The sequence below is a fragment of the Oryzias latipes genome, chromosome 12, assembly GCF_002234675.1.
Source record: "Oryzias latipes chromosome 12, ASM223467v1".
Lineage (NCBI taxonomy): Eukaryota > Metazoa > Chordata > Actinopteri > Beloniformes > Adrianichthyidae > Oryzias > Oryzias latipes.
This window is the reverse complement of record NC_019870.2, coordinates 10,086,366-10,110,353: the sequence shown is the minus strand read 5'-3', so window position 1 is coordinate 10,110,353 and position 23,988 is coordinate 10,086,366.

Genomic DNA, 23,988 nt, shown 5'->3' with positions numbered 1-23,988 from the left:
CTGGCCAAAGCAAAACATTCTAAGTCATTGTCTTTGTTTTAAATTGCACTTTCTGACTTACTAATGAAAAGCTAGATAATTCTTTCAGTAGGAAAGGGAGCAATACATACCAGGGGATTTTATTCTACCCTGATCTTGATTAAGGTCCTAATGAGGAAGAGGTGTTCTATTTACGAGCGAGAGTACTTAATTGTGAATATGCCATAGCGTATAAGAAAAAGTGCACAGTCAAGATGGATTGCAGCACTGTTGGTTTGTGCTGTTCTTGATACTTGCCTTTGGAGAGGGAACGCGTCCTAACTATGTGCTTTGTTTTTCACTGTCCCAACTGCAACAAACATACTGGAATGGGCATTAAAGGTCATCTATGGCTTAAATTTATGAGCTTACACATTATCAGTTTGACAACTGTCAACATATCAGCACATACATTTCTTTCTTTCCCTTTCTTTTTTTGTTTTGATGGTTCGAGTGAACAAGCAGAATGTTTAATTAGCTTGAATGATCAGATGTTTCTCATGTTTACTCATGATACGCAGAGTGGATAGTGGGGTGGGAGTGACCATGAGATGTTTGTTACCCTCAACCTTACATCACTATTGTTTGGCTCATTCATCTAACCCAAGGCTTAGAGAAACGAACTGTCAGTTGGTTACTTAATATGAAAGAATGAAAGGTAAATGTAAACTTTCTTACAATAATATGCAGACAAACAATGTTTGTCAAAAACTCTTTTTTGATTTTTTTTCTTTGTAAATAATAAACCTTGAAAATATAGAAAATAAAAGACATATTGTCATTTAAAGGGAGTGTGTATGATTCTGTTGTTTCGCAGAGGAGGGTGTCGGGTTTATTATTTACAATTTGCTGAGTTGAACCAGTGATGCTTAACCCTTGTGCTATCCTATGACCCCATCCTTACATTGACGTGTTCTCCCTACCATGACAAAGGTGGATAAAGGTGGAGAGGATTTCATGTAATCCATGGACACCAGTGAAGATCACAAATCATTGAAGAAAAAAGGTTCAGCGCACTGTTCTTGTGGGGTCTAGATGACCTCACTCCCAACGTTAAAGTGCCTATGATAGCACAAGGGATAAAGAAGAATTATCTCACAGTAGTTGCAAGCAAGAAGCAAGAAAATTATGCAGGAAGTTTAAATCAGAAGGATCATTTTTGGCATGTACCATAGACTACAGTAGAAATTTCCTTTGATGTTTGGTACAAACAGAGTTGAAAAAAGATTTATACAAATGCAAGTCAGCATGTGTCTGTCACAAAAAAAAAATGTCATTGAAGTTAGAATGGAAACACAAAAGGGTACAGAAACATATTTTTTGCAGAGCTCATCTAAGATGTTTCCTAATAAGGGTTTAACACATGGCTTCATCTCCCATCCAGCAATTGTTCAACTTCTCTTTAATTGTAGAGATTGCTTCAATTAATCGGTTGAATAAGAACCCTGATTAACATGCTTAAATGCTGGTATTGGAACCATAATCAACAAAAGACAAAGAAAGACTCACTGTCATGATAGTGTTTTTGACATTTTGTGTCATGAAATTATTGTAAATCCAGGCTAAATAAAAAATTATAATTGCATTGCTCTACATTTCATTTTTGATCAATTGTAAAAGCATTCCCAGTGGTCTTTTATTTATGATCATGTTGTTTTTAGTCAAAATAACATGTAAAAATTAGAAATTTGCCTCTGAGTAGTGAGTGGAACTGTTGGTGGGGAGTAAGCCTGCACTCATTTCCCATCATCTATTTGTTTGCATTCTCTTCTGCTTATTTGCAGAAAAAAAAGACTATATAGATATATTTAGTTTCACTTTGAAAGTAAAAAATGTTTTTATAGGCTCAGAAGAATTTTAACTTTATTTTTTCTGATAAATGACATGGCAGTCATGTGAGTAACAGGCTGTACACATTAATGATTCATGAACAATGTCAGCCTGCAATGGCTTTTTCAATGAGAAGAGGAAGAGACATAAAAGCAGCCAAAGGACATAGCGACCAATGACAGATATTTTATGTGTAATACACCTGCATAGAAAGATTCAAGCATGCAAACTGCAGAAACACACTAATTTTTTTGGCTCTGGTTTATGTTTACCTGAGAGAGCTCTTGCAGTGTTTTGCTATTAATTAAAAATTTGACCTTTATAATATTTGTTTCTCTGTGGTGTGAAAACTCAAATTTACTGTGTTACAATATTGTGTAACCTGTAATCTAACTACTTACTGCATCTCAATAGTGGAGTTCCTATTTACTTGAAGACTTTGGATAACATGAGCAGCACAACATTTGAAAAGGTGATTGGGAGAAATTCCCCCCTTTATCTGAACTTAAGCTGTGCTGAGGAGGATTTTTGTGTATGTCACAGTTTTTTCTGTAATAGACACTTTGCTCAAATGTGAGGGTTGTCATAACCAGCTTTCATCATGACACTGCTGGTTAGCTGGAGTACATGAGTGACTAACCATATTGCTGTGTGAGACATATGACCTTATGTTCTAAACATAGGCTGTAGTGGAGTGTTGTGAAATCTAAAAGCAAGTTTTATTTTCATTATGGTAAATGGGATATACGTGTATGAATTGCGTAAACTTGTGTAGCACTTTTCTACCTTGTCTACCTTCCTCGAAGGCCCAAAGTACTTTACAGTCACAGTCCCATTCACACACACGATGGCGACTCTGCTGTCGAACACTGGCAATACACCGCCAATACAAAAAGCTTATCTAAAAAAGCTCTCTGCATTGTGGTATTTCTGCATTGTACAGGCACTCGTGCTTTATATATAATTTTGTTTCTTTGAAACATGTTTAATTAACAACTCAACTGGGTAAAAAAAAACTGACTAAAATCCATCCGTCCATCTTCAGAACAGCTGAATCCTTTTCAGGGTCAAAGGCCTGCTGGAGCCAGCCCAGCTACTGTTGAGTGAGGGCGGAATACACCCTGAAAAGGTCGCCCGTCTGTTGCAGGGCCACACACATTCACACCAAGGGAAAGTTTAAAACAACCAATTAACCTATGAAGCATGTTTTTGGACTGCGGGAGGAAGCCAGAATGCCCGGAGAAAACCTACACATGCACGGGGAGAACATGCATACTCCACAAAGAAAGGTGCCCTCAGGAGTGAACACATGAATTGGGACAAAGTGTCGATCCATCCATCAAAAACCCTCTTTCATCAGTCAAAGAAACAGCAGAGGTTCTTGACAGAATGACCTGAACTTCTGTCATGAAAGGATGGTGTGGGAGACAGGGCTTGATGGCAGAAAATTTACCTACAAGACAGCTATTATGGCAGTTAATTATTTACTTGTGAAAAACACTGTTTCCGCACACACAGTCCAACAAACACACACATTCCATTCTTTGTCTCTTAGCTGACACACCACCCGATAAGATGTCTGACTGTTTTTTTGGTTTTGGCTTAAAAGTTGTTGGTACCAAGATGATGTCTCTTGGTCAATGTTGATAAAAAGAATATAGTTTGTCAATATTATAACTTATTATAAATATGCAAATAGATGCTGTGACAGAGCTCAAGTCTGTCACTTGTGTAGATTTCTAACAAAGATAGAATGACCTGAACCTCTGTCATGAACGGATGGTGTCGGAGACAGGGCTTGATGGCAGGAATTTAAAAACTTTAATGAATGAACTTAAACATGAACTAATAACAACACTACACAAAAGCAAAAAGAATGATGGAAGCAGCTGCATAATGAGGAGGGGCAGGTGAAGCTCCATGGAGTAGGGAAGGCCATGAGAGACAAATATTCAAGACAACAGAAATAGATTATGGAAGATATCCGGAAAAATCTCCACCAAATACCTTTGACTTTTTGAAGGAAAAAGCAGATCAAGAAAGCTTTTTAGCATACAATTTAAAATGTAGTTTGTCAAGTTAAAAATGTGAGGTAATCACCAGCATTATTAGTCTGTCTATTTATTTAGGACAACTTGCTGTGCAGAGAGTACCGGTAGCAGACTGTTGTTTCCCGCAGAGGGAATTACGTCATCATGTCAGGAATTGTCTTCAGAGAGAAAACAGCAGGAAAACCGGCTCAATAATGTCAGTCTACACAAACAGAAAAGTCAATCAAGATTAGATCAGTCAGGTGTCTATCTGCCCTGCATGGGAGGTAGATTTACAATAGCAGCCAGCCACACAGAAAGCCTTGTGTTTTTTTAATCAACAAGAACTCTAAGCCCACTTCCCACTTATTCCACACAGTTTTTTTTTCAGGTTTTTCCTTTAGATTTGATTAGAAATCTTATCTATGCACAACAGGGATGAAACCTGTTTGGCTGCAATGCACATTTTAAGTTATTTCCTACATGGGTGTCCCTTAAGTTTAAAAAATTCAAAAAACAAGAGAGAAATTGGATAACTTCATAAAGCTAAATAATTACATTACATTAATAATATGTAAAAAGTAACGCTTTTTTTTTATTGATTATTAATTGGTTTATTAAAAGCAATTTCATAATAAAAAAAGGAAAAGACAATAAAATAAAAATACACGGATACATTGAATCTATTTAAGGCATTAATTCATGAATTTACTAGAATATAAAAGAAAATGATGCCATCTACTTGATATTATGATTACTTCTGTCATAAATAAAAATATTTGCACCGTTTCACAGTTCACACATTACATTGAACCAATTAAATATTTCCAAAATCGATTTCGATTGAAAGTTAGCTGCCCTATGGTAAAGGCATTGCATTGCTTTTTGCTAGCTGTGACAGTAAAAAAAAACGAAGGCAACGTTAAATATTTTCAGTACAAATTCTTTATGCATTTCTTTGTTTCTTAATTTCCAGTATGTCCACATTTGCAGTGGGCACGTTAACCTTTCCAAAGAGCCGTGCTAGCATATAACGCTTAACCACAAACATCACTGCTGCACTTCTGAGACTGACCTTATGGTAGAGCACAGAGGCTTCCTGTTATCTTGTAAATCAGGTGTACACAAACCCACACAAAAAAACAAAAACAACAGAAACACGCTCACCATTTAATTTTACAGCTGGAGCAAAATCCTGATCATTATCCTAATGTCTTGTGAGTGCGCAGCTTACCTAAGAGGCTAATAAAAAAGACAAACAGGATAGCAAAGAACTGGGAGCAGTGAGGCACAATTACAGTGAATGTTGTATTTTAGACCCTGCAAGGAGGCTTTCAACAATCAAAGGTTTATTGAATAACTGTCAAAGTCATCTCATTCATACAACACATCTTTCCATCAGTCACACCTGGAGGAAGTCTTTGCTCTGAAGCCCATTCATGCATCCCCATTATTCTCCCTTCATTTCCCCAACGACCCCAAATCTGTGGCTAGTGCCAAATTATGGAAAAGTAGTTAGAAAGTGTGCAGCATTATTCAGATGGCCTGACTTTAAACAAGTCCCATCATAAGGGACAAAAGAATTGCCTCAACATTTGTTCTAAAAAGAAAATATTTGGGTTTGACTTTTGGCCATTTTTTTTATTTCTGCCAAACAGAACTAGAACAAGGTTTAATTTCCTCAAGCAAAGATTTGATTGTGACCATGTAACAATGTCTATGATCATTGTGAAAAAAACAGAACAGCCAAAAGTTGACATCAATCTGATTTAACCTTCTCTGTCTAGACCGTTTTTCTAACTGTAGCCAGAATTATATTGAAAATAATAAATAAAAGTGCTAAATTTTACTGCGGAAATTGACTGGGGGACTTTGAGCAGCAAGTATATTTAAAGAAATCCTCTCGTCAAAGGTGATTGTTAGAATCAGTTTGTAGCAAATAGTAAACACACTGAACTGCTGTAACTACGAATAATTTTGTTCTGAGATTTATTTTAAATGCTAAAAAAAATCTTCATTCTACAAGAGGTAGAGCTTCTCCAATCATTGGATTATTTTAAGACCGCATGCAGAACATCCAATAACCCAGTAGGACCTTCAAAAACCTTACAGTTAATCGTGACCAAAAAGCCTTAAATTGTAGTTATACCAGAAATGCCAGCTGTAATATGAACAAGTAAAAGAACAAAGATAAAGCCTAACCTGCTGATCTGTGGGTCAAGGCTTTGTACATTGCAGTAATTGCTGACAAATATCCACTAAACGGAAATCTCATGATTACCTGAGTAATCTGCAGGATTAAGAAATACAAAAACATTTGACTTGCTGTACATGTACCAAAAACACAAGAGCATACATACCTTTGCAACTTCAGGACACAATGTAATCAGTTTGGTTTGCCTTTATTATGCCAAACTGAGAAGGATTATTAAGATTTACAACAAAAAAAAAAAAAGAAAGAAAACACAATTGTTAAATTTGTGTTTGAATCGTGACCTGAAATTGATGTGAAAAAAAGAAAGAGAAAAGCTTTTAATTTTGTAAATCTTATGTTAAAATATTCTTAAAGGACAGCTATTTTGCCAGTTAAATACTTACTTGTTAAAAACACTGTTTTCGCACACACACTCCAGCAAACACACACATTCCATTCTTTTTCTCTTGGCTGACACCACCCCATAAGCTGTCTTTGACTGTTTTTTTGGTTTGGCTTAAAGGTTGATGGTACCAAGATGATGTCTCTTTGTCAATGTTGATAAAAAGAATATAGTTTGTCAATATTTTAACTTTGAATTGCACATGTACATGTACATTTTACAAATTTGGAAATACATGCTGTGACAGAGCTAAAGTCTAAAGTCTGTCACTGTGTAGATTTCTAACAAAGTAGGTTTTATTCTTGACAGTGCCAGTGGGTGCACACACTGCTCAGCTGTAAAGTTCTTTCATCCATTGCAATTCACTTTGTTCTGTTTCTGCAGTCACCTGGTGTGACGAAGTAGTCTCACAGGTTGCACGACAGCGCCTGAACAACACCCTTAATTGTTTGTTTTGTCTCTTTTCTCCCAGCCCAGTAACAATTTATAGTATCACCGGACACATGCACACACCCAGGCAAACAGATCATTCATATTTCATATTTTGTTTAATTCTAAGGGTGCACATTTGATTTTAAACTGAATCTTACTCACCATCTAAGTTTTCAATCCACAACCGACACCATGCCTTGCAAACAACCTGATAACTTTCCAATTTGATAAACATTATATTTATAAGGTTTTTATTGCAAATGTTTATTTAAAAAAAGTGCAGAGTCCGACATTTGCAACGAGCTGTCAGAATTAGTATTGATTTACTGATACAAACAAGATTAAGCTGGTAAAAAGATGTTAAATTGATCAGGAAGTAAATAATCGTTTTCTGGCTGACTTTAAGCAGAAATTTACTTATATGAGTTGCAAACAAGATTGGGAGGTACACGTATTGTGAATACTCTAACATGGTTAACTAGTACCGTGTTACAAACAAGTTCTAGAATTACTGTAGACGCAGTTAATTAAATCTGAATAACTAATGGACTTATCTCTGACTTTTTTTGTCTCGCTCAATGTTAAATGCGCATTCTTGAATATGCGTTTAGCCCGTGGTCTTCACACTGGACTATCGATACCCGGTGTTCACCACCTACAGTTGGAAGAGGCTTATTGTAAATTGTCGAAGCGATGAAAATCTGGTGTATCTTGCTGCAGGCGTTTTCTTTCTTTCACACTTCTATTCCGATATATGAAAGATTTGTTGTCATATAATTCCAGCTGGGCCCAAACCACAATTATTGATTTCACCTTCATGATTAATTTCTAAACAATTGCCACTTCTGTGAAATGAAAAGGATGCCATTTATACTTCATTACCAAATCCGAAACCCAAATGCACAGGTGTCAAACTCCAGGCCTCAAAGGCTGGTGTCCTGCATGTTTTCTAACCAACCTGCCATTGAAGCTCCTTATTGGCTAAACACACCTGATCCAGGTAATCAACAGCAGATGAGGCAGCATTTCTAAAACCAGCAGGTCGGCGGCTCTCAAGGCCTGGAATTTGACACCCCTTCCCTAATGGGTCGAAGTTTAACCTGGTTTAACTTTCAACACGGGTTTTGTTCAAAAAGCCGCAAACTGGTAAGGAGACTTGCATAGCAATGCATGAACGCAAAAGTTTTGAATGTGAAAACCTGAAATCCACATTTACATTGAATCTGTCAGTCGTTGCTTGATCACGCGTGGCCAAGGGTTGTTTGAATGTAGCTTTATAGTTCAGTACTCCTTATTTACTATGACATACAGTAAGTTTGAAAATAGACCATTCATTGTTGGTGCGCCGGATAATCAGGTGCCAACATACAATAGTTTTAACTGAATAGTATATGACTAGATTGTATCTATTTTGGTAAAAGACTTAGAATGTATTGTAGTACCACAAAGTTAGTTTAATCTTGAATGCGTTGCAAACATGCATGATTTTAGCTTCATATCAAAGCATGTGAGGGGAAAAGACCCCCATCCTTTATCAGTATGTTAAAATAAATACTCCCTCTCATTATCTGATTCTCCTTATTGTCAATCATTTCACAGTCAATGAGATTCCACTTTGCTGTAGAGAGGACGAGTAATGATTGAAACCTTGACTTCCCATTAGAATGATTAAGTACAACACACATACCCTCTTAACACACACACACACACACACACACACACACACACACACACACACACACACACACACACACACAGATTGATGGCTATTCTAAATAGATTGCTAAAGCGCTAATCAATGGATAAAGTGTAGATTATCTGGAGTGTTTTACATTACAGATCTTTCATATGTAATCAGCCAACTAATTGAAAAGAAATTAACATGATGTCAGGACAGAGACACACAATCTAATATAACATACAACAATTTGGCATATAAGTAGTTACAATGATCTGGTTTTATTAGATGTTGAACACAACAAACACACCTTTTCAAAATAAATCACAAAAAACTGTCCTACAGAGTAGATTTTCAAAAATGATCTTTTAAATGGGGTATATTAAAAAGATATAAAACAATTTTGGGTACATTTTTTAAGTTATGCTATGCTTAGTTAAACTAAGTTTTAACTCAATTTTTACTTGTTTGTTGTATTATAAACACCCTAACTAACTGTGGATCCTCTGTGTTGTCCTTGAAAAGTGCATCTAGGCAATACAAGTTGTTTTTCTTTCAAAAAATGTTCTTTCATTGACATAAAAAAACATGTCCCAAAGTGGTTTGCTACTGAATGTCATGCTTCTACAACCACTTTCTTTAGATGTCCCTTGCTTGACACATTTTGACTCAAACACCAGCCACATCTGAAATGTACCAAGGTTACCCAAAAAAATCACAAGTTGCCTGAAAAAAATATTGAATTCAACAGTAAAAAAAATGGCAAGCGCTGTCACGGAAATTAAAATGAGCCAATAACTACTTGCATAAATGCAGTTATTTATTCAGTCAAATATTAGTCTAACAGCGAGGAGTTTTTAATCAGCACTCTATAAGCAGTAGATGATAGTTATGATTACTGAAGTGTAATAAAATCTATAGAGCCAAGGCAGAATGATGAAGAGGAAGCTTAAAGGTGGATGAGACACACAGGGTGTGAACAAAGGGCAGCGTCTATAGCCTGCTGGTCTTCTGGTTTATTTACAGGATAAACTGCACCAACAACCTTCTGGTAGGTCAACCAGTGTTCCACTAAGGATGCCCTGGAGAGCTGGCCCTTCCTGGCATCTTTTCCTTCATTATTAATTCAATTTTAAAAATACTGCCTACTGTACACCATCAACTGCTTAAATTTGCTCATCATTTTTAAAACACAATAACAGTTTGCAAGTTAAAATACATTGGTTTTGCTTTTACTATTGTTTTTGTCGCTAAGGACATGATGTCCCGGCCTGTTTCTGTCTCCTGATTGACACCAGAAATTTTCGACAGCCTTAGATGATAATATTACGATAGTGATTATGTCATTAAAATGAGCTACTGTCTTAGTAGGTGGCAGGTGGGTGGTAATAGGGTTAGTAAAAACCAAAGGGGGGTGGGGTGGGGGTTGGGGGGACCATGTTTGACTGGTCATTAATTTTTCCTGCAGGAGATTTTCAGGTGGTTATGGTGTTATCACACTCAATGCACTGAATGGATGATATTTTTCTGTTATACAATATTGGCTGCAAACACTACAAGCTTTGAGTGTTTGGATTTTTAGTTTCTACCTGAGCATCCAAAGTGGAGATTGGCCTGGTTTTCTGAAGTGAGGTTATGGACAGAGTTTTTCTGGTCAAAGGTAGCATGTTGCAGGTAATTGAGAGAGGCTGGCTTTAAGTTATATACAAACAAACCCTTCACTTATCTTCTCAAGGACACAGATTTTTTTTTTTCATTTTGCCTAAAAACTGCGTAATCATAATTAAAAGTCCACTTGGAACGCTTTAAGGGACTTTAAGACATAAGTATTCAACGAAACACATGCTAATTTACAGGTGCAGGTCTTGTCTTAACTTGGATACCATAGGGATATTCTGTAAAAAATAAAGGACATTTACAAGATTAAACCCAATGATTTGTATTGTATTTTGGTTTGTACCATTGTCTCAAAGTATTTTCAATTTTTAAACATCAAACTAGAAAGCATGTACATAACTTGTGCAAATCATAAACACAAAATGTCACAATGAATGTTTTTCATGTGAATGTCTACTTAATTTACACTGGAGTAGATCATTTTATGGACTAGAGAGATAATTGTGTAGACAGTGACACACTACAGTCAAGATCACTAACAAATCCTACATGTAAGTCTTTGGATGCATATAATGGATACATATATTAATTGAATCCTGGGCGGGAACTGAAAATAGCAGAACAAGGCTGTCAGTGTCACACAAACACTCTTTGCTGCAAAAGTGAATTCAGAGTGATGTCATTACAGCAGAGTATTACCCTGTCGCAGCTCAGATCAGGATGTAGGCACATGCAATCATTGCTGGCTGGCAGATACCCTAACCTTGCAACAACCCTAACCCAACTCCCTCAACACACAGCACTGCAGTCTTTGAATTGCTACTCAAAGGGACAGATTTACAATGTTATTCTGAAGTATTGAATAATAACTAAAAAACTACTAGCAAAAGACATTTTATTAGACATCTGAAACTTGGTAGGTGTGTATTGGCAGCCACGCCTCTGTCCGTCTGCCCAATGGCAGCTGTGGCTACTTCAGTAACTTACCATCACCGAGAATGAACGAGGAGTGAATAAATAATGGACACATTGTAAACGCTTTGAGCAACTGGAAAAGCACAAAGAAAAATCCAATCCAGTATTATTAATATTATTATAACTAATGAAGGAGATTAAATGTATAAAAACAAAAGCAAATATTAGTAAATATGTATTAATTTGCTGTTGTTTTGATATTACAGCCTTTAAATTTGTTAAGGGTGCAGGAATTATATAAGATTACGTAATTGCACATGATCACAACATTGAGTTAGATCATCAGTCTGTAAAATAATACAGTGGCACGTTACTGCAGCTGTTGTGGGTAAATCTTTACAACTGAGGTAAAGAGCTGAAGAGCACAATTAATAACATTTAAATGGTGCTGGATTTTTTTTTTCGATCTGAGGAAATGACGTCCACATTGTCTTTAAGCATGAATGAACGGGATCTTGTCTGACAAACCTCATATTTCTGATCAAAGGTGGGACTTATCCTGATCTGGAATGTATAATAGTGATGCACATGTTAAATGAACATTTACATGTCTTTTCTCCTGCCTCTACTAAATTAAAAGGGGTTTTGATAGAGTCAAAGTTTCAGAAACTGAATTTGAAACTGTAAGAATATTCTGTACTTTCAGGTAATGATGCTCAAGTGTTCCTTTTTTTTACCGCATCTATGACCTTGTTTAGCTATAATGTAAGTAGCCGTTATATTAATTTACCTGCAAAACGAGCATAAGTTTGGAGTATGACTACTTGCGATTAAAGGTATACTGTGTTCAATCTTGTCGGTCGGAGGGCAAATATGTTTTAAAGTCTCCCCCCCCATTGATGTACTGTCCTGTTCACGCTCTAGACAACGTGGACATGTGACACCTAAAGCCTTCTGCCTGACAGTGAGTAATCCTTTCATCGTTAAATCTAGACAGATTAGAGCAAATCCCATACGAATTGAATATTTGTTGTTGTTTCCATAACCATATTAATGGTAGTATTGTGATTCTCTCATCAGTTTCCTCTTCTGTTTGTCGTCAGCACAGGAAGGGGAACAGATTGTGGAAATTTTGCAGTCATTTTAAACAGCAAACAGGCAGGGAAGCACACAATGAAAAAAATAAATCTCCAGATTGATATCAGAGAGAACTACAGGGCAAGCTATGATGTAAAAAAAATATGCATGTGTACTTCAATGGATTAAGGAGAGTGACCTCTGCAAGCCTAGTCAATCTAAGCTGCAAAGTCCTGAACCGTCTGTTGGACAACATAAGCTGCTATTTGAACTTCCAACTAACTTGGTTTTTGTAGATTGTAGCTGTGTCAGCAGGCACAGAGATGTACACATAAGGAGTACTGTGTTCAGACAGTTTTCTTTTTTTTTTTAAGACTGAAGAAATCTGTAGCAAAAGTGTCCTTCTGTCTCCAGAGAGGTCAGACCTCAAACAGAGCTGCAGGAAAGCACTGCAGCAAAGGAACATGAAGTTATTCTCAGGAGGAGAGCAGCTGCTGAACAGAGCAACACCAACACACACAGTCATATTTTACATACTTGCTTTGTAACATAAAAACAGGTCTCTTTTTTTTATCTTAAATATATTCAACAAATATTTGAAGCAATCACTGGATTCCAACTTATGCTTTAAAAATCTTCATTGATGGTCTCTGTTTCTTAAATCAGCAGATTAGGTTTACCCTCAGTGAGGTTCACATATTAAGTGGTTTTATCTACTTCTTAAATGGCAGATGTGTAATAAAATCCAGACTTAATCTGGATTTAAAGGTTGTAGTAATAAATCTTGTTTCTTTTCTTTTTAAAAAATAAGTAATCCTTTGGGGTTTTTTTGTCAGCAGGAGATTTATTTGTCTTAACTCAAATGGATACTCTCGCTTTACAGATTCTTGCCTTTACAGAAAGGCAAAAATTATTGTGAATCATGGGTCAGTAAGAAAGTCAACATGTATTATTTTTATTATTTTTTTTCTTTGATAACAGCTAATTTCTAAAATACAAAAGTGGAAAGGCTTTAAGCTCAGAAGTATGAGCACAATGTTCAAAAAACCATCTGTGTGACCTCATGTCACCCTGGTGTACCAGGACCTCGCCTTTGACAGAAGCCACACGATTATCAAATGGTTTCCGGTTAGAGTGAAAGAGCATGTGCAGATGTGGTGTGAAGTGGCCGACCAGACGTTTATAATCAGCCTGAAGTAATAATGTAGAAGGCGCACAGACTGACCATGTGGCTGTTACGCAGTCAGTCACGCCACATCAGCAAAGTCACATCATTAATGCAATTTGGAAATCCGTCTATAAAAAGGAGACCTGGAGTGTTGAAGCAACATGTCAAATAGTTCTTCTCACAGATGCATTAAGCTGAATTACTAATGCTGTATTCATGCACATACTTAGATCTGCATGTATATGTCACTGTCTGTCACAAGACACATAACAATATGCATACATATGGCTGTCTTCAAACTCAATATTAAATATATTAAACCAATTTATTTTTCATTTTATATAACAAATAAATTAAGTAGAAATTGGAACATTTGGTTGATTTAGAGAACTTTTGTCAATCAAAACCAGAACTGCTAAAAGCAAAAGAAAAATCGCACAGAGAAAAAACGAATTAAAGATTTTTTTGGAGAGAGATTAGTGCCATAAGTTTTCAAAGTCACGACAGTTTTTCTGAAATGACCGTATTTATAAAGATATGATTATAACATCAAATTCATTACAAAAAGACAGCTCTTTTGCCTTTATCTTGTCATGTATCTTTTATGTGGTAATTTTGGGTTGACACTCCTCAAATCCCAACGCAGGAGGTAAGGAACCAATTAATACATTTCATTTCTAAATCTGAAGCCAAATGTTGCACTCCCCTAAATGACCACCAGAGACCGGATTCAGAAAAAAATCGATTTAGCACTGACATCCATGTTAAAAAGTCCAATCTCACAGCAAAAATAAAAAGACAGCCTGTATATAAAATCTGTTTGCCCATGTGCGACAACTGTGTGAGTAAAAGGGTCACACCCTGCTTTTGTTTTTACCCTTCACAATGGGATGAGTGAATTGAAACATTATCAGTCCAGTTAAATTTGCTTCCAAAAGTGTGAGAATTGTGCACTTTGGCTTTGATTTTTAATGACATTCCTTGGTTCTTGTCTAGTTCTGTCAGTCACACCAGGTTTAGGTTGGTAATCATCCACAGCTGTCTTTGTTTTTCTTAATGATTCTAAGTGTATAAGTTTGGCAATGTTTAGCATTTATTTCTTCAGTGTCGGGTAATCTACTTTAGTGGCTGGATAGCTCAATTGGCTGTATGTAAGACTGCTTCATGTGTCACTAGGGTTTATTTTCCAGGTGGTGCGTGAATTTAATCCAGTATGGTTCCTTAGGCAAGTCCCTTCACCCCCCTATGTAGCCACAAAGGGACCAAAGTCTGGGTCTCCCTGTGCTGGTCCCCATTCCGGATAAAATATAGCAGTTGTTAAGGAAAGGTATCCGGCGCAAAAATCTCTGCCAAACCAAAACGGTGACTCAGTTAAAGCTGATTCACTGATTTACAAAATGTCCCAAAAGGTAAACAATAACAACATTACAGGTCATCTTCTTTTTTAATTTTATTTTGCCATGGTTTTTGTCAAGTTTAAGTTTATTTGTTGAATGTTTAAGTTTCTACAATAAACTTTGGTCTCCTGCATATTGGGCCTGATACCACCAGTTCTTGACACATAAGTTCAATATAAAGCATCAACAAAGGACATAAGTGATTAGCTATATGTGTAAATTGAAAAGAGGTTTTAGATGTCTCTATCAGTTCAACCGATAAATTAGAAACCATTAGCTTGAAAGGTTAGTATTATGCAAGCCTGCTCTCCCATGAGTGTGTGCAGATGTGTTTATGCATGTTGATGCACCAAAAGTAAGATTTGGTGGAGAGAGGCTGGCACAACTCTGTGGCTGAAGTGGAAGAAATGAAGCAAAGTGGTCGAGGGTCCGATGAAAAGTCTCTATGAGGCTCATCCATATTGATGCAGTATTTACCATGGAAGCCCGTCTGGAAAGGTAATGTTTAATACATTGCTGAAAAAGCTTCAGGGCTTCAAGTGTTCTACAAATTATATGGACTCTGGGAGGGGTTTGCTACTTTTAATGTGTCAGGAAGTGCATTTGTTCCCTGCCTTGTTAATGACTTTTTTAAGGTTCTCAATTATCAAAGAGAGGGTATGCTGGGAGAAACAGCATATAGCGCTGAAACTAAAAATGAGAAACCGTGTGCGAAGACTAAAATAATTGCTTTAAAAATATTCAGCAAAGCAGCTAGATAGTCGGGGTGTGTCAAGCTATGTGCCTTTTCTGTAATTGCTTCAATGTTTACTTATGCACCCTGCAGTACCAGAAGTGCATTTGCAGTTCAAATGTAAAGAGCCACAAGAGATGGAAGCATTTGTTCGCTGCAGAGGGAGAATTTATGGACATTGTGAGAAATCTGCAGGGCTTTAAACTGCCAACATACAGCAGATCAAAATCATTTAGCATCCAACTGGTTCTTCTCCAAACTGCTTTCAGTTATCATGCTGCAGTGAAACAACCAATTAAGCAGCCAGAGGTATGCCCCAGTAATAAGATCTACACAAGTGTCTGTATATTTGGGACTCTACTGTTTAAATCCTCCAAGCAAAATGGATGAAATTCTCATTAATCTAACTAAATGTTTCTATGTATGTTGTTTTTTTTAATACATGAATAATGACACTAATATAAAAGAGCTTCTAGTCCTTTAGTTCTTGACAAAGACGTCTTCAAAGAGTTCTGCAGTGAAAGTACCAAAAAACTAATGTACAGAAATGTACAAAGAAAACAAACAGTTAAAGCAATGTGCCCACATTTGTTGCAGTAATATTTCAGTGTACATTTTTGTACTCATAAAATATAGTGAATAATATACTGTCAGTAGCAGGTAAAATACTGCAGATGCCAGAATATGACCATGGTGTTGTTTGCGCTTTTTTGTTAAAATATTTAGATTTTCTGCATTTTAGTTTACAACAAAATATATTTATAAGGTCCTGTGAGGAGTATAGGAGAAAACTTTGCATTGGATTGGAAATGGTTAATTTCAAGCAATAAATGCAGAAAGTATACAAAAACATGACAACAGGAATTTGAATCTATACAAAGACATTTCAAACATAGGATAATTAATCATAAAAATTGATTTAAAAAAGTGACTTGAAAACCTTTGGTGAGTTTATTTCAGCAAACGCCTTCTCAGATCATAGAATGAGTTATAAGTCTATCGGTATAAAAGTAGAGCATTTCTGTGCTAATATGTGTTATTATTTGGAAAGATGAGTTTTCGTGCTTGGATATTTCAAACAAACAAAAAATACATCCTATGGATTATTTCTGGTGAAGCTACAGACACTAAGTATGTAACCTGCATTCAAGAACAGGCCAAACCCAGGTTCTTGAGAGCAAGTGTAGCCCATGGTGTTCAAACTGGATAAGAAGCGAGAGGCATCCTCTTTTTCTTTTTCTCCTGTTTACTAGTGCATGTCCGCCACCTAGAGTTGGAAGTTGGCTTGGTGTAAAATGTTAAGGCGGTGCAAAACTCATAAATCTTTCTCAAGGCTTTTTCTTTCACAGCTCTTTTCCAATATATGACTTACTTGGTGGCAAAAAAACACAATTATTCCTTTTCCTCAATGATCAAGTTTCAAATGGTTTGTACTTCCATGAATTAAAAGGGATGCCATTAGTACATCACTACTAAATTCAAGCATGGGTGAAAGTAGATTATTGTTTATTACCATGACAAGTTTCATCAACTTCAATTTTTTAATAGCAGTAAATACAGATTAGGGGTGTAATGATTAATCGATGAATTAATTTTTCCAACCAAATTGATCTCTCTGATTCAAGTTGTTAACTGAATTAAATCGAACTGTACCATTGTAAAATCATTTCAAAATGACATAAATTCATGATAATCGATCTTGGAAAATACCATTTGGATTGAGACATGGTAGGTTTATTTTTTTTACTCTAACTCCAAAACAACCAAGTACTATCACAGCGGACAACACACATGTAGTGACAGCAAAGCGGCTAGTCTGCAGCTCACCGCTTCCCCCAGGGGATGGGTCAAAATGCGGAGAAGAATTGCCCCGTTGTGGGATAAATAAAGTATCAATTAATATTATTATTATTATTATTATTAATAAAAAATGATCAAGCCATCATTCCAGTCCAATGTGTGGAAACACTTTGAATTTAGCAAAGACATGTAACCAAGTAGTGTGGCAGAATGTTCTAATAATGTTCCCTTTGCATTATTTTGATGTTGAAAATCAAAAGTGGGCTGAACTTTAGGAAACCTAAATGTGAATGGATTTGACATTAATTCTTGTTTACTTATTTGTATGTACACAATTCCCAATTAAATGTACCCTTGATTATCTCGCAAGAAATACAAGGAATCTGGAAAACTTCTAAGTCACACTGGTTGAATTTTTGCCTAAACATGTCCTGGATCAGTTTTTCTTCATCTTTTATATTGACCAGTCAGGTGCGGCTTGCAGAGAAAAAAAGAGAGGATAAAAGAAAAGGAATCGGCTCTTGTCTTTTACAACTAACAGCGGCTCTATTAGAGCTGTTTCATTTGCACGACATATAACTATTGTTTAGGGAAGCGGCAGAATTAGTGGATAACGTGAGGGGAGAGAGGGACACAAAAGCACAGAGACGGTAAAATGAATTGCTACCTGGTTCACATTTTTGGAGCTTGCTTTGAATCTTGCAGCTTCTTTGGTATGAGTGCTACAGCAGTACAGAGCTGACACACAGCTGATCTTCCAGCCGGTACCGCGTACCTCTGCCAGGTGTTATACCAAAGTTTGACCTGGTTGCCCATTGAACGCACGTTCAATGGGCACGCGTGTGGAGCGTAGAACCCAAAAATGTGCATTTATGTGCCTTCACATATACTTTTCATTGGAAGTGGTCACATAATTTGAGTTATATATATGTAACCTGGTCACAAATATAACCCATCAAATAAAAAAAGCATTGATATGGTGAGATCCTAACCATGCTGTGAGCTTGAATAATTAATGAAAAATTAGTAGGACTTTCCATTAGGTTTTCTACAACTATACAAAACTTTTGCATTCACAAGTCTGTCCAGAAATGGGATTTAAGAAAGGGAACAGATTGTAAGAAAATAAAGGAATTATTCAACTGAGAACTTGATGAGAAAAAATATGAATCAATGCCTGTTATTTAGTGCAAATCTGTCAACATCATTTTCAGGTAATTAGGTTATTGAATGTTCTTTGAGTACTTTCAATGGAAGCTGCCAATACCTCCACTTTGACAGTGAAGATTGCCATGAGATTCTGGTTGTGATCTAAAGTGGTTTTCCTCTTGTTTTCATGAGCACTCTCCTACAAACATTTGAAGGCAAAAGAAATAAGCTCCTCAGAGAAAGGATTTGCATGTATGTACATGCAACATATGGACACTTTTTTTCCTGCATAACACCTGAGCAAATAGCCTAAAGAAAAGGCTAGAATAGATTCCGTGCCCCATTCTTTGCTCTGAAAGCAAGTGGAAACTTGCTCTTATATAACAGCAACTCATGTGACATTCTCTTTGTATTTTTCTGATTTATTTCCAAAAGGACAATTCCTCCAGTCTACCAGCTGTCCCCAACTTACCCCCTTCCTCATATAACCTCATATTAGGGTGAGGGGGTGGGGGGTCTAGCCTGCGATGCGCCTTGGGGGGGGGGCTACTTGGCAGTGGCCCCCCTCCTATGGTTGCCGTATGGAGTGGGCCCCCCCTCTTTCGGTTTTATTTGCACCTTAGACATGTAGGGTCCTTGGTAGGGGGGGTGCTTGGACATCACTGCAAGCAAGCAGCAGATGTCCTCCTGGCACCCTACCCGCCAATTTTAACCACACCTTAGACATTTAGGGCCCCTTGGTGGGGAGGGTGAGGGGACATCACTGTGAGTAATCAGGAGATGTCCCCTTAGTGCCCTACTCGCCAATTTTGACTGCACCCCCCTTAGTACACACACCCCTCCCCCTTCAATATATACATTCCAACATAAACACACACTTATGCACACACACACCCTCTCAAACACACATACACGCACACACATTTTGCAAGGAAGGTGGGACCTGGGTCCATCTGTCCCCTACCCCTTCCCTGGTGGGGGGTGCGGGCCCCTTGGCGACGGCGGCCGTGTCCCCTGGGTGCCGGCTCCCTGGGCCCGGCGGTGCTCTCTCCACACGGTGGGGGGGTTCATATTACACCTGAGCCGGGGGTGTTCGTGTCCCTGGGGGGTGGGTCCTGGTCCTTGCCCCTGAGCGCTGGGCCCCGCCAAACTTCCAACAGTGGCCGAGCCTGGTCGGGCCATATTTATAACACCCCTTGTGGGCCACCCTTTTTTCCCCGGGTTCCCCCCTCCTGGGCGGGGGCGGCGGGCCCCTGCCTTGCTCCTCCCTGGACCAACCGTGGGCCTGGAGTGCGGAGCGGGTCTCCCTTGGGGGGTCCTGGCTCGTACCTGGGGTTGGGGCGGGGGGATGCCCGGAACTCCTGGGTGGTGGTGGGGTGCTCGTCTGGGGCTGTGGGCGTCCTTCTCCGGTGGGGCCCTGCGTTGGGCTCTTCCGCGCGGCGGGGGAGCTGCTTTCCTGGCTGGGCTGGGGCGGCGCTCTCTTTCCCTCCGTGCCTCCCTGCTCTCTGGCCCTGGGGGCCTCGCGGCGGTCCTGCTGGCCCTGGCCTGGGTGGCGGTCTTGGTCGCCCGGGGGGCGGTTGTTCCCTGCCTGTTCCCGTGTGGCGTTGGGGGAATTCCGGCTGCCGCTGCTGCTGCGGCGTTGGTCTGGGTGACGGGGTGGCTGGGCGCTCCTCCTCCTTCTTTTCACATTCCACCAACCATTTTGGAAGAACATAAACACTCACCTGAGCACAGGTGTTAGCTCACCTTTGCACTAATAGTTTGCATGATTGAATGAATGAAAGATTTCACACTAGTTGGTTTAAAGGCATAGGAATGCGTTCGTGAACACTATCTGTTTTGTGTACATGTTGACATGTGAACATTTTTTGCAGCTAGCAGGTGTGTTGATAACATTTGAGTGTGTGCGAACAGGCCCCGCCCTTTTTGTACTACATTTGAACCGTACCGTAATGATAAACAACCAGTAAACCTGTCTGCTCTATGCTGCTTCATGGTCTTACCCCCCCCTCTCACTATCACCCCCCCCCCCTCTAACATCCCTCTCTCTTCTTCCCCTCTTTCCTTTTCCGTCCGGTCCAACACCAAAGATTTTCAAACATGGTTGAAATGAATAAAGTTTGGCCTCAATTACAAAAGGGGTTTATTCAGTCATACCTTTGGTTTGTCTGAAGATTAATAACCCCTCTTGTTAAAGTAAAATATGTCCAACACAAGAGGCCCTCAGCTCTCATCTGCCTGCCTAGCTGTTGGACAGGACAAGTTAAAAAAAAAAGAAGAAAAAAAAAGAAAAAGACAATCCTCATTGGACACAAACATAATTACTTAGAATTGTGGGTAAACTGAAAGGACATAGAATAAACGATGATAATGCCAGAATAAAAAATATGCGCATTCTATATCTGTAATCAAATAATGATGACTCAGGCATACTAAGATTTTTTCTTAGTAAATGTAATCTAAGGTCATAGTGTGCCCAATTCAACAATACAGAAGGTTAGTAGATGGAAATAATTTGGTCAGATCCTTCTCTTTATCTTAAAAAACATGTTTAGATTTTAAACTGAACACATCCGTGTGTTGTTTTATTTTTTACTTTATAGGTCATCTGACTGTAAAAATAGGATGCTTCACCTTTTTTAGGTGTCCTTTTGTTATATCATTGCAGCATGACATTGTTTATTCATGCCTGTTGGGCCATGAAAACTATTTATTTTTCTTTCATTTTTTTCCTCTGTCCCCCAACTGGATTCCGATTATTGTTTTCTTTCACTACAAATTGATTAATCTATTATTCAATATTTTCATGAGCTAGTCCCTGAAAGATTTTGCAAATTTAATATATTTTTAAACTTATTTTTAAAAAAAAGTTAATTTTACTTTGACAAATGTGACAAATTTTCTTTCAGTGGCTGCTCTCTTCTGTTTGGTTCTAGGTTAAAAAAAATGAATGCAGTCATTTCCAATGAAAGCATTTGGTAAAGAAAATCATTGTTAAATTACTCAAGCTGTAATTAAATGGTTTAGAGCGTACGGACTCTGTATTCAGTCACAACTGGAGGCTTCCAGGGTGAAAACCGGCGGGCTGAGGATGCTCTCCGAGGCAGAATTAATTTTGTCCTGCAGCCTTTCTGTGCATTCTTCCTGCATTCTGCACTTCTGTCAATGCTGGCTGAAGATTGTGACATGACATCAGTGTTAATGTGTGTAATGGTTTCCTGCAGTTCACGCTCTATATTTGAAGGCTTTTGTTAAAGAAGTCACATCCCAGCTACACAATTGATGGTTGTTACATAACCACTGTAAAGAAAAGTGAGTCATCGATATGTTATGGATAAAATGGATTATTATTTCAGTTGGAAGTAAATAACACTGCCTAGACAACTTATAGACTTATTGTTCAAATGATGAAAGCTATTTCATATGGTACCTTTTATTTTATGGTAGAAAGTGAAAAGACTAAAATGGAAATTGTGTTTTTATTTTTATTTTTATACAACATAAATGTAATTGAAGACAATCTGAAATTGTTTGTTCTTAAAGATGAGCTTCAAAATATTCCTTAGTTATGTTGTAAGGCTGAAAATTGCCTGAAATTATTTGCAAAACTTGTCAGGCAGTCTTCCCCTCTGCAGGGGTCTCTGAGGTTTGTCCTTTATTAATGTCTGCTTTGACTGTTGAAAGATCATGTTAAACTGATGCTGACTCAGCCAAATGTGAATGAAACGTATGACTTGAAGACAGCTCCCTTAATAGACTTGTAATTTATCTTAACTCTACCTGTCACAATCTGTTCTAGAAGGTCATCGCTCCTTGTTGCCATATAGTTATTGTTCTTAGTATGGGAAACTTCCTCACCTTCCTCCCACTTGTCCTCTCTACTAAGGCCTCTTTCTTGTTGCCCATATGCTCTCTCATCCCTTCATTAATTCCTTGCTTTTAAGCTCTACTTAGGTGGATTTTGAAAAGAATGTTCTGCTGGCAAAGGAAAATAAGTTAGAGAGGTTATTAGTAAGAAAAAAAAAATATTATACTAATAAAAGAAACCTTGTTATATTTCAATATAGCCGCGAAAACATAAAGAGTGTATTGTACTTAATATAAAGTGGGATTTTGTTGCTCTCACTGACTTTTAAGAAACTGCCCCAAATGGCTTTTCTTTTTTTTTAGCTATTACAGTTAAAATTAGCTTTGCAGCTAACATTTGCACATTTATAAAAATATTCATTTATGTGCATTCTCCTTGTTCAAAAATATATTAAATAAAATAAAATAAAGGTTGCAGACCCCTAGATGGAAACCCCACAGAGTCTCTGACACTGAAATACATTGTGAGACATTTATACTTTTATAAATTCCCATTTATTGCTTCCATCAGGAAATAACCAGTTAAATTTTCACATTTTTAAATACCGTTGTCCTGGTATTTGTATAAAAGGTGCAATCATGGCCAGAATATCAAAATGCGTGTCTGCTAAAAATAGTTCACATTTACTTGACATGGACTGGAAAAGGCAGAGGAAGAGAGAACCTATCCGGAGGAGATATCCTCACCTTTGTGATTACAGCTTGTCAGGACTTATCACTGTGAGTTGAGCACTTCAGCAACAAGAGAATACTGAACAGGGCATGCAGTTAACGGTTGAAGTTCTCATTCAGAACAGCACCCTAAGAATCACTTATTTAAAGACTAAGCCAATGAATGTGCATTTCTGCGAAGGTATGCATCCAATGACAATGATGAGGACACATAGGAATATTTACAATTTTCATGTAAAACAGGGTGATTTATGTGTGTAGTAGCATATTACAACAACAGAATTTCACTTTTGTGCTAAAGTGGGATAGAATTTTTGAAATGATTGAGTTGTATGATCTGTGCAACACTTTTTGGTCGTAGAAAACAAAAAATTGGCTTGTGTATAAATGTTGACAATTTAATCTTTATATAATTTACCTTAAACATTTCAAAATGTGTTTTTAAAGAATCTTATTACTTGTGTAATCAAAGATAGATGTCATGACTAAAATATGTACTTTGAAAAATGGAATATTTCCATCAAGAATTCATAGCGTTTCTTTGTTGTTTCTTCTTTTGACATTAATAGAAAACTATGTACCACTGTTAAAAGGGTTGTGCACCTCTTCAGACTTCAAGCCAGAGCGTTTCCCCCAATAAGATGCTTTTTATCATGTTTTTCAAGGCAAATGTTCAGAGAGACCTTGACTTGTTTTGCAAATTGTTGGTTTCTTATGCTCTCAAATGGAACAAATGAAACAAAAACTCAAGCATGTGGAGTCAGACATGCAGCTCAGAAATAAAACAGATTTTCTGGAGAAAAGTCTAAAAACTCCATCCCAGATATGCAAAGATTTTTATTTTTTGTTCACAACAGATTTCTTACATGAAAAATGTGGCTTATTTTTAAAATATTGCGTGACTATCAAAGTTCTAATAAAAAAATAATCTCTCTTTTTTCCCCCCTATTTTCTAATATGGGTTGCAGCAGTTCAGCCATCTGCTCTTCAGAATCTAAATTTCCGAAT